Source organism: Vulpes lagopus, chromosome 12 (assembly GCF_018345385.1).
Source record: "Vulpes lagopus strain Blue_001 chromosome 12, ASM1834538v1, whole genome shotgun sequence".
NCBI lineage: Eukaryota > Metazoa > Chordata > Mammalia > Carnivora > Canidae > Vulpes > Vulpes lagopus.
In genome coordinates, this window is record NC_054835.1 from 34,644,976 (window position 1) to 34,653,071 (window position 8,096).

Genomic DNA, 8,096 nt, shown 5'->3' on the forward strand with positions numbered 1-8,096 from the left:
CCCACTCTGCTCTGGCTCACCCTTGGCATCTACACGCAGGGCCTCCGCCTGGAAGCTTAAACCCCTGTCTCAAGGAGCCCCCAGTGTTAGGGGCATTTTCTCCCTGGCTCTCAGTCTTCTGTCAAGTGATGAGGTTGGATGAGCTGAGACCATGAACCTAAACAAACATCAGGAGCAAAAGGGGGTTAGGGCCACCTAGGGCCCCTCCCAACCACAGCACCACCACCCAGAGTTGGTTGGAAGAAGCTGTTGGGTCCTCCTGGTGGAGATGGGGGAGACGGCAAGCATATGGGGGGGCAGGCCCCAAGGAGGAGGTGAGGCCAGCCTGAGTGGGCTAGGAGCCAGGGCCCTTGCTGTGGCCTCCCCATGGCCTTTGGGTGCTCTAGACTGGAGTGCTCCCCCATGCGAGTGCACATGCTCACACATACACACAAGCCTGAGGACAGGTGTGTCACACAGCCGCATTTGCCATCCTCCGGCCTGGGGAGTTCAATGCCTGAGGGGGTTCAGGGTTGCCCAGGGCCCTCTTCTGGTGGGTAGAATGTCCCAGACAGTGCCTGTGCACAGCTACTGTCCCTCACCCCCCTGGGGCAGGAAGACGGCTCCTCTCACCCCCACCACTGTCAGGATCTTCTCCGCCCTTGCCCAGCCTCCTGCGCAGAGCCCGTCAAGGAGAGCAGGGCCTGGGAGCCACGCTGCTGGAGTGGGATGTCAGGGGCTGTGGCCTTGGGAGGAAAGCTGGATGGGAGTGGGAGCAGCCGGAGGGCTAAGGGGTCTGGGGAAGGAAGCTTTGGTAACAGCATCCAGGGTGCCCGGCCCTTCTCAGGGGCCGGGGCCCAGAGCTCTCCTGATGGAGTTACACCTTGGGCAGGAAGCCCTGCAGCCTCTAAGCACCCTTGGGAGGGAACAGGCACGGGACCTCGGAGGAAGAGGGCAGTCGCCCCAGCCTGTCGGCAGCAGAGCTAAGCTGTAGAAGGAAAGGTAAGGAAAGGGCTGGGCATCAAACCATCAGCAAGAAATGCCCACTAAGGACGAACATGTTTCCCCCGAGAAGAGACTCCTGTGGCAGGAGGCTGCTCCCACCGGCAGACTCGGTGCAGATCCTTTCGTTGGGCCCTTTTTTTTTCTTTCTTGATTTTTTTTAAAGATTTTATTCATTCATTCATTCATGAGAGACATGGAGAGAGGCAGAGGCTCCATGTGGGGAGCCCGATGCAAGACTCGATCCCAGGATCTTGGGGTCAGGCCCTGAGCTGAAGGCAGATGTTCAACTACTGAGCCACCCAGGGTCCTCCTTGTTAGGCCCTGTTACTTGCACTCAGCCAGTCTGATGTCCTTGGGTCTGGTCTCCCTTCCCCCGCGTTACCCTCCCCCACTGCAGCCACTTCCTGTTCAGGAGCAGCTGCGTGTCCGGGCTTGTCCCCAGGGTCAGCGGGCTTCCCATGCAGCCAGCAGCCCCACCCCAGCCTGATACCTATGCCTGACCCAGAGAGGGGGGCGTGTGGTCTGAACCCCCTGGGTCCCCCAGTCTCAAGGAGTGAGCAGGACCAGGTGGGGGGGTAGGGTGAGGGGGGGTCCTTCTCTGTTGACTAGCCTGACCTTCTACCCTCCTCCAGGGCAGCCTCCTAGGCCGTTCCACATCAGTCAGGTAAACCAGCAGCTCAGTGCCCTGGCCAGGTGTAAGGGCTCTGATCCGGGCACCCCCACCTCCACCCCAGCCCAGGGGAGAAGGCAGTGTGTATTTGGGGACGGTTCTTGTAAAGAAGACACTTGACCCCATGGCTGCTGAGGCTGAGGGGGAAGCAGGTGTCCACTGCACTGAGTGGCAGGGAGGCCTTGCCTGGGGGATGACACCCAGGGCGTCAGTGACACACATCCTCACAAACCCTCCTCTCCGCCTGGGGTCTTCCCGCTGAGTCTGAGAACTGCTCTGAAGGAGCATTTTTGCCTCTAGTCCTCTCGCCTCCCCAAAAATGCAGGTAAAAGGGGTGGGCGGGTGGACCCCGAGGAGACCACCAGAGGCCAAGGCTAAGGCTTGAGAGGAGAAATCTCGAGTGCCCAGGTTCTAACACAATTCACCTGCCTAGAGGGTGGGCTCCTCCTTCTGGGCCAGCTTTTTCTTCACTGAAAGCCTTAAAAAGTGAGCACTGGATTGTTCTAGAAACTCTGCCCCAAGCAGGGTAGGGCAGTAATAGCAAGATCATTTCAGAAAATTCTCCTGTGGTCGGAACATGTGCCCAGCCGACCTCTGCCCACCAGCTCGGGTGTCCCAGGCCAAGTGAAGGCCTTAGGGCCAGAAGGTCCTTTGGGAACAGAGCATGAGCTAGGCCCAGTCCTGGATCCCTGACAAGTATCACTTTCCTTAGCCTTCAAGGCAGCTGAGGCAGGGGTTTCCCCACCAGAGGGGCGGCGCTTAGGCCAGGGTCTTGCCCCGGACACTGCCAACACTGGGGCAGCATAATTCTCTGTTGTGTGGTCTGGACTGTGCACTGTGGGATATTTAGCAGCATCCTTGGCCTCAACCCACTAGATGCCAGGAGCACAGGCACACCCCCCAGTTGTGGTAACAAAAGTGTCTCCTGCCATTGCCAAGTGTCTCAGGAGCAGAACCGACCCCAAGAGAGCAACTGTCTTACACAAAGGGTGTGTCCAGAGACAGGCCCACATTCGAATCTGGATGGTCGGCTTTTCCTGCTGCCCCCTCTCTGTAGGTAAAAGTCTCCTTTGAAAATCTCTTTCCAGAGCAAGCCTGCCCAATTCAGTGTATGGGCTCCAGGTGCTCAGTCACGGGCGGACCGTTGAAAACATCTGCCGACAGGGAAGCAGGCCTGGATGCAGAGGGGCCGAATCAGCCGGCCCACCTCCCTCGGGCCCCCAGTGTGCAGGCCCCTGGGGACGGGGCGTGGGTGAGGTTGAGCAGGGAGAGGGCCGTGGGGGCGGGGCCGCTGCAGGGGGAGGCACCTGCCTGGTGGCCACGCCCCTGCTTGGCCTGCTGCCCAGACACTGTGCCAGGCCAACGTGCGCAGCCTCACTCATCACCTTGCAGAGGGTCACCCTGACTCACGGCCACTGAACGTGACCTGGAGTTGTCTCGTTCCAGAAGATATCTGCAGTGGCCGAGTGACCTCAACATTTACCCAGGTACACTCACCCCTGAAGACCCTCAGATGGGACCAGTGGACTCAGGAGGTGGTCTTTGGTTCTGGGTCCTGGAATGTGATGATGGAGGCAGTGGTGGAGAAGCTTCTAGACTCCAGGAACTTCCACTCCCCCTGCTCTGTAGCACGCTGTAAAGACACCTGGAACGCAACACATAATGGTAGTTCTCACTCCAGCTCTCCGGCCTGGGTTTCCTGAATGGAGGCACTGGGCTGAAGGAGGGCCTGTAATAACTGACATGCGCGGAGCGTGTCCGTGTGACAGGGTCTTCATGTCCATCCTATCGCAGATTCATGCAATGCTCTATGAGGCTGGCACTGTGATTACTATCCTCCTCCTACGGCAGAGGAAGCTGAGCTCAGAGAAGTTAAGTAACTTGCACAAGGTCACACAGCCAGTAAGTGGAGGCGGCTGGGCACATACCCAGGTCAGACCCAGCGCCCCGGTTGGGCTGTAGTAGCCCAGGTGAGAGGCAGCCGACTGGGTAGTGGCCGAGGCTCTCAGGGATGGAAGAGTGACTGCGGCGAGAGGAGGGGCAGGGCCGGCACCCAGCCCAGTGTGGGCCGGGGTGGAAGATGACTCTAGGTTTAGGGCCTGAGGGACCGGGAGGGTGGTGCTATTTATAGATGCAGGGAAGCCAGGAGGAGGGGCAGGCTTAGGGCTAGATGATGGCGCATTCCTTGACGCCGTGGAGCTGATTTGCTAATGGTGGACATTTAGGGTGAGATTCGGCACAACTAGGAAGACTCAGCACGTACTAAAGTACCCCTGAAGCCAGCAGCCCCCTTACCAAAACCGAACCCCGGGGTCCCCAGCCCCCAGCCCCGGGCCGAGCTCCCAGCTCCCTCGCCCGAGGCCCAAGTTCCAGGCTCACCCCGACCGCTGGGGGTCGCCCCTGGCGCACAGAGCACGGCGTGGCCGGCGGGCGCCTGCCCTGGGTCTCCCCGGGGCTCGCCGCGGGCTTCAGGGGACAGGCTCCCGCGGCCCGAAAGGCAGAAGTTTCTCTTGTTTCAGGGTGGGAGGGGGGCTCACATCTCCCAAGACACCGAGCTGCCGTTCGGCCCCCTCGCTCCAAGCACCCAGCGGCACCATTCCCGGGAATTTCTGGGACCCCCCCCCAGCAGGTTCTGGTGACCCTCGAACCAGAGCAGGGGAGCGAGCGGAGCCCCCGGAGCCCCCCCTCCCCGAGCGCGCCGGGAGCCCCAGGCTGGGGGACACCTTGTCCAGGGCGCCGGCCGCCGCTGACCTCGGGCGCAGGAGCCCAGCTGTTCCCAATCGCGTTTCTCCCCTGACATTTGCGTCAGCAGCTCTGCCCTTTGACCTTTAATTCCCGGGAGTGGAGGGTGGAGGCAGCTTTGGTGATCAGGACTAATTATTTGCAATTCGATCCAACCAGCAGTTTATTGGGGTTTGGCCTGGCTGCCTGCCCTCTGTCCGCCTCCCACACCCCCAGGTTTATGGCTTTGGCCTCGTTGGGAAGCCGGGAAGAACAGAAGGCGGAGTGGTTCCACCTGGGAGACACCCGGGTTCTCCTGCTCCTGGGAGTCCCCTGTGGGCAGTGACGCTTATAGAAGTGCTTTGAGACCCCCCGGATAGAGGAGGTGTCCCCATGCACACGCCCAGCTCGGCCTGGTGTCCTCTTGGGCCAGCCTCCAGCTCTGCTCTGGGCATGTTGGGACACGTCCCAGGGTGGGTTGGCCAGGCCAGGAGGTGCTGGCCTCCCAGCTGTCCTGTTAGTGGGTGCAGGGCTGGGAAGGATGGGAGCGGGACAGGCAGTGCCACAGCCATGGGGCTCCCCAGGTCCCGGGTCTCCTGTTGGTATCCAGTGTCCCTCTATATTTGTCCTCTTGGAGGGGCAGGCAGCCAGCCGGACCCATGATGTCTCCCGGGCCTGGGCTATTTTGGAGCAGCCTTGGGGGGCCGGGTGGGGAAGGCAGGGGTGGGGTTTAAGGGAACATTTCCTCCTGGCTCGGGGTCAGGGAAGAGGCTAAGGGTGTGTGGCAGGGAGAACTGGCCCCAAGGCCTTTCTCAGAATTCCCTTTGCAGCTACTCAGATGTTCCTCTGCTCGGGTTTCCTGGGGATGTCTGGGCTCTGGGGCCCAGAGGGCTGTCTGGGCAGGAACCCCAGTCTCTTCTCCAACCCCCTCCCCGAGATTTTTCCAGCCATTCAGACATCATCCCTCAATTAAAAAACATCTCGCTCCATGCCAGGGCTCACCTAGGACTAGAGCTAGCTCGGTGGCTCCCATCTGTCCGATTTCTTGGGGCACTGACATTTCCAGAAAACAACTGAGGATGGGACGTGGTCACCAGGTCTGTATTTTGCTGAGTTAAGGACATTAAAAGGAAATGTCAAAGGAAAGTTCTTTTTAAACACACATACACAATTGAACATACACAGTACAAGTGAAAGGAGTGCGCTTCTCATTGTGGGTCTGACTCTGGGAAAACCTCACTACATTGTCCTTGTCTCTCTCATTTTGCCACGACCAGATGAGAGCATGGCAATCCTGCCCATGGCCTCATATTCCAGGACCTACGGGTCCCTAGAGTCCCTGCCTGAGCCTAAGGCCTTGGGCAGCGGGGGACCCCCCAGTACCCTCTCCCACTCCCACTATCTCGTGGAGCAGTCACTTTGCTGCTTTACATTGTTCCCACCCCCCAGCCTCTAATATTATTCGGGGAGGCTGGGGAGCAGTCTGGTCCCTGTGCCGGCGGGCTCGTGCAGTCAGGCCCTGGAGACGTCAGCCCGCAGTCTCCACACTTCTTTGAAGCACATTTGGACACGGGCTCAGGCCTTTGAACTGGATCTGGATGGGGGCTCAGGCTGGCCGGAGCTGCGCCGCTTCCTGGCCCGTGATCTGACACTAGTCACAGAAGCTCCCTCCCTGAGCTTCCATTTCTCGTTCTGTAAAATGGGTGTACTGGCTCCTCATCACAAGGCTCGTGAGGACTAAGTGAGAGAGTGTTTGTGAAAGTATTTTGTGGACTATAAAGTTTGGGCAGGGGCAGTTATTATTATTATGAGAAACTAGTAAATGGCTGAAGAAAGAGTATCCCGAAAGCTGACCTCAGCTTCTGGGTGCAAAGACGGTACTCGCACCCACACCTGGGTCTGTGATCTTGGGGCCACTCCAACCCCACAAAGGAGCCAAGGAAGTCTGATCCCTGTGAGTCAAGGCAGCCTGGCCTACACCAAGGCCAGGTGCTTGAAATAGACCCAGCCCCTGGCCTGTGCTTGGACAAAGGGTCTCCACCTGCAAGGGGTTCTGTTGGCTTGTGGCAGCCGGCCCTGCATGGTTATGGATGACTGTCACCCCCTAAATTGTAGAGAGGTGTGTGGAGGGCCTCCCCAGGAAGGAGGCCCTTTGGGGAAAGATAAGGAGCATTGGGTCTGAAGACTCAGAGAAGGTCTGATACCCAAGCTTCAAGGCACCCACAAAGGAGCAGGTTTGGAGGACTCTGCCCCATCCCCTGTTTCTGGGAGGTGAAGTAGGACACACAGCAACCCATGTCCCCAGGCCGGCTCAGACATGTCCCTTTGCCTCTGAGCTTGTGCCCTCATCCACAGAATAGGCATAAGGGTCCTTCACTCATGGGGTTGCTGTCAGCTTTATGGGATCGTGCAGGAAAGCCCCTGGAGGGTGCTCACTCCTTGAGAGCTCCCCTGCCCACCTTCCCATGAGGCCCGGCAGAGCCACAGCCCCCACTAAAAGAACTAGAGAGTCCCCAGGAAGTGCGAGCCCGTTGGCGGGGCTGCCTCCTCCACCCAGAGTGATCCCCAGGCCCTGCCCCACACAGGGGCCAACGGAGCAGGTTTGCTCTCGCCGCCGCTGCTGCCAGGCCCCAGCTCCCCACCCCCTACCCCCAGCTGCTCGGCAGCCAGTTGTCATGAAGTCATCGCCACCTTCCCCGACCTGCACCCCCACCTCCGCCCCCGTGCTGACATCCCATTTGGCACAGAGGTTGGAAAAGCCGCTGACTCTCCCGGACCCTGAGTTCACGGACTGGTCAGGGCCTGTCGGCCGCAGGCTGACCATGTGGACAGAGGGGGTTTGTGGAACGAGGAAAAGGCCCCCCCCAGGCTTTCATCCCCTGCCTCAAGCCAATCCCCGCGGCTGAGACACTCCCTCCAACAACACACACACACACACACACACACACACACACACACACCACACCCTCCATATACACCTGGACCTAGAGATGTGTGACTCACCCCCCAACACACATACTCCACATTTGTACACACACTGTCCCCTTCCCACTCCCACATAAACTGTCCCATATGCACACACCAAGATGCACACTGCCACCCGTGTATATGATTTTATTCAGCCACTTACCCACAAAAGCATCCTCCTACCCACATGTGGCTGCAAGCAGGTCCTGCACACAGCCAGGCACACGTGTGTGTACCCACACAGCACTTCCTCACCCCGGCGTGGGTTCTTGGCCACCTCTTGGTACCTGTGCCCTTGGGCTGCGTCCAGCCAGGGGGAGCACTCGCAGATGCAGCCAGACTCGGAGACCAGGACCCCTGGCAGCCAGAGCCGAAATGGCTCATCTAAGCCGACTACTCTCATTCTTATTTGTGGAAACTGTGGCTCAGAGAGGGTCAGGGGATGGTCAAGCCACACAGCCAAAGTTCCTCTGAGTGTTTCAAAGTGTGTGAGAGCATGGCGGAACAGGAAGGAAGCATCCAGACTCCTCCCTTGCTCACTGCCACCCTCCTCAAGCCTCCTGACTCAGTTCCTCCCTGCGCCGGGCAGAACCAGGCCCACGGAGGGCCCAGTCCTGTGGCTTCTGTCAGGATGACTGCCAAGACTGGGTGTTGGGGGAGACTTGCACCCCTTGCCCTGGGTGAAGATCACTTGAAGCTGCTTAGGGGAGGGCGCCCATTGTTGAGACAAAACGGTCAGGGGCTTGGGATGTTA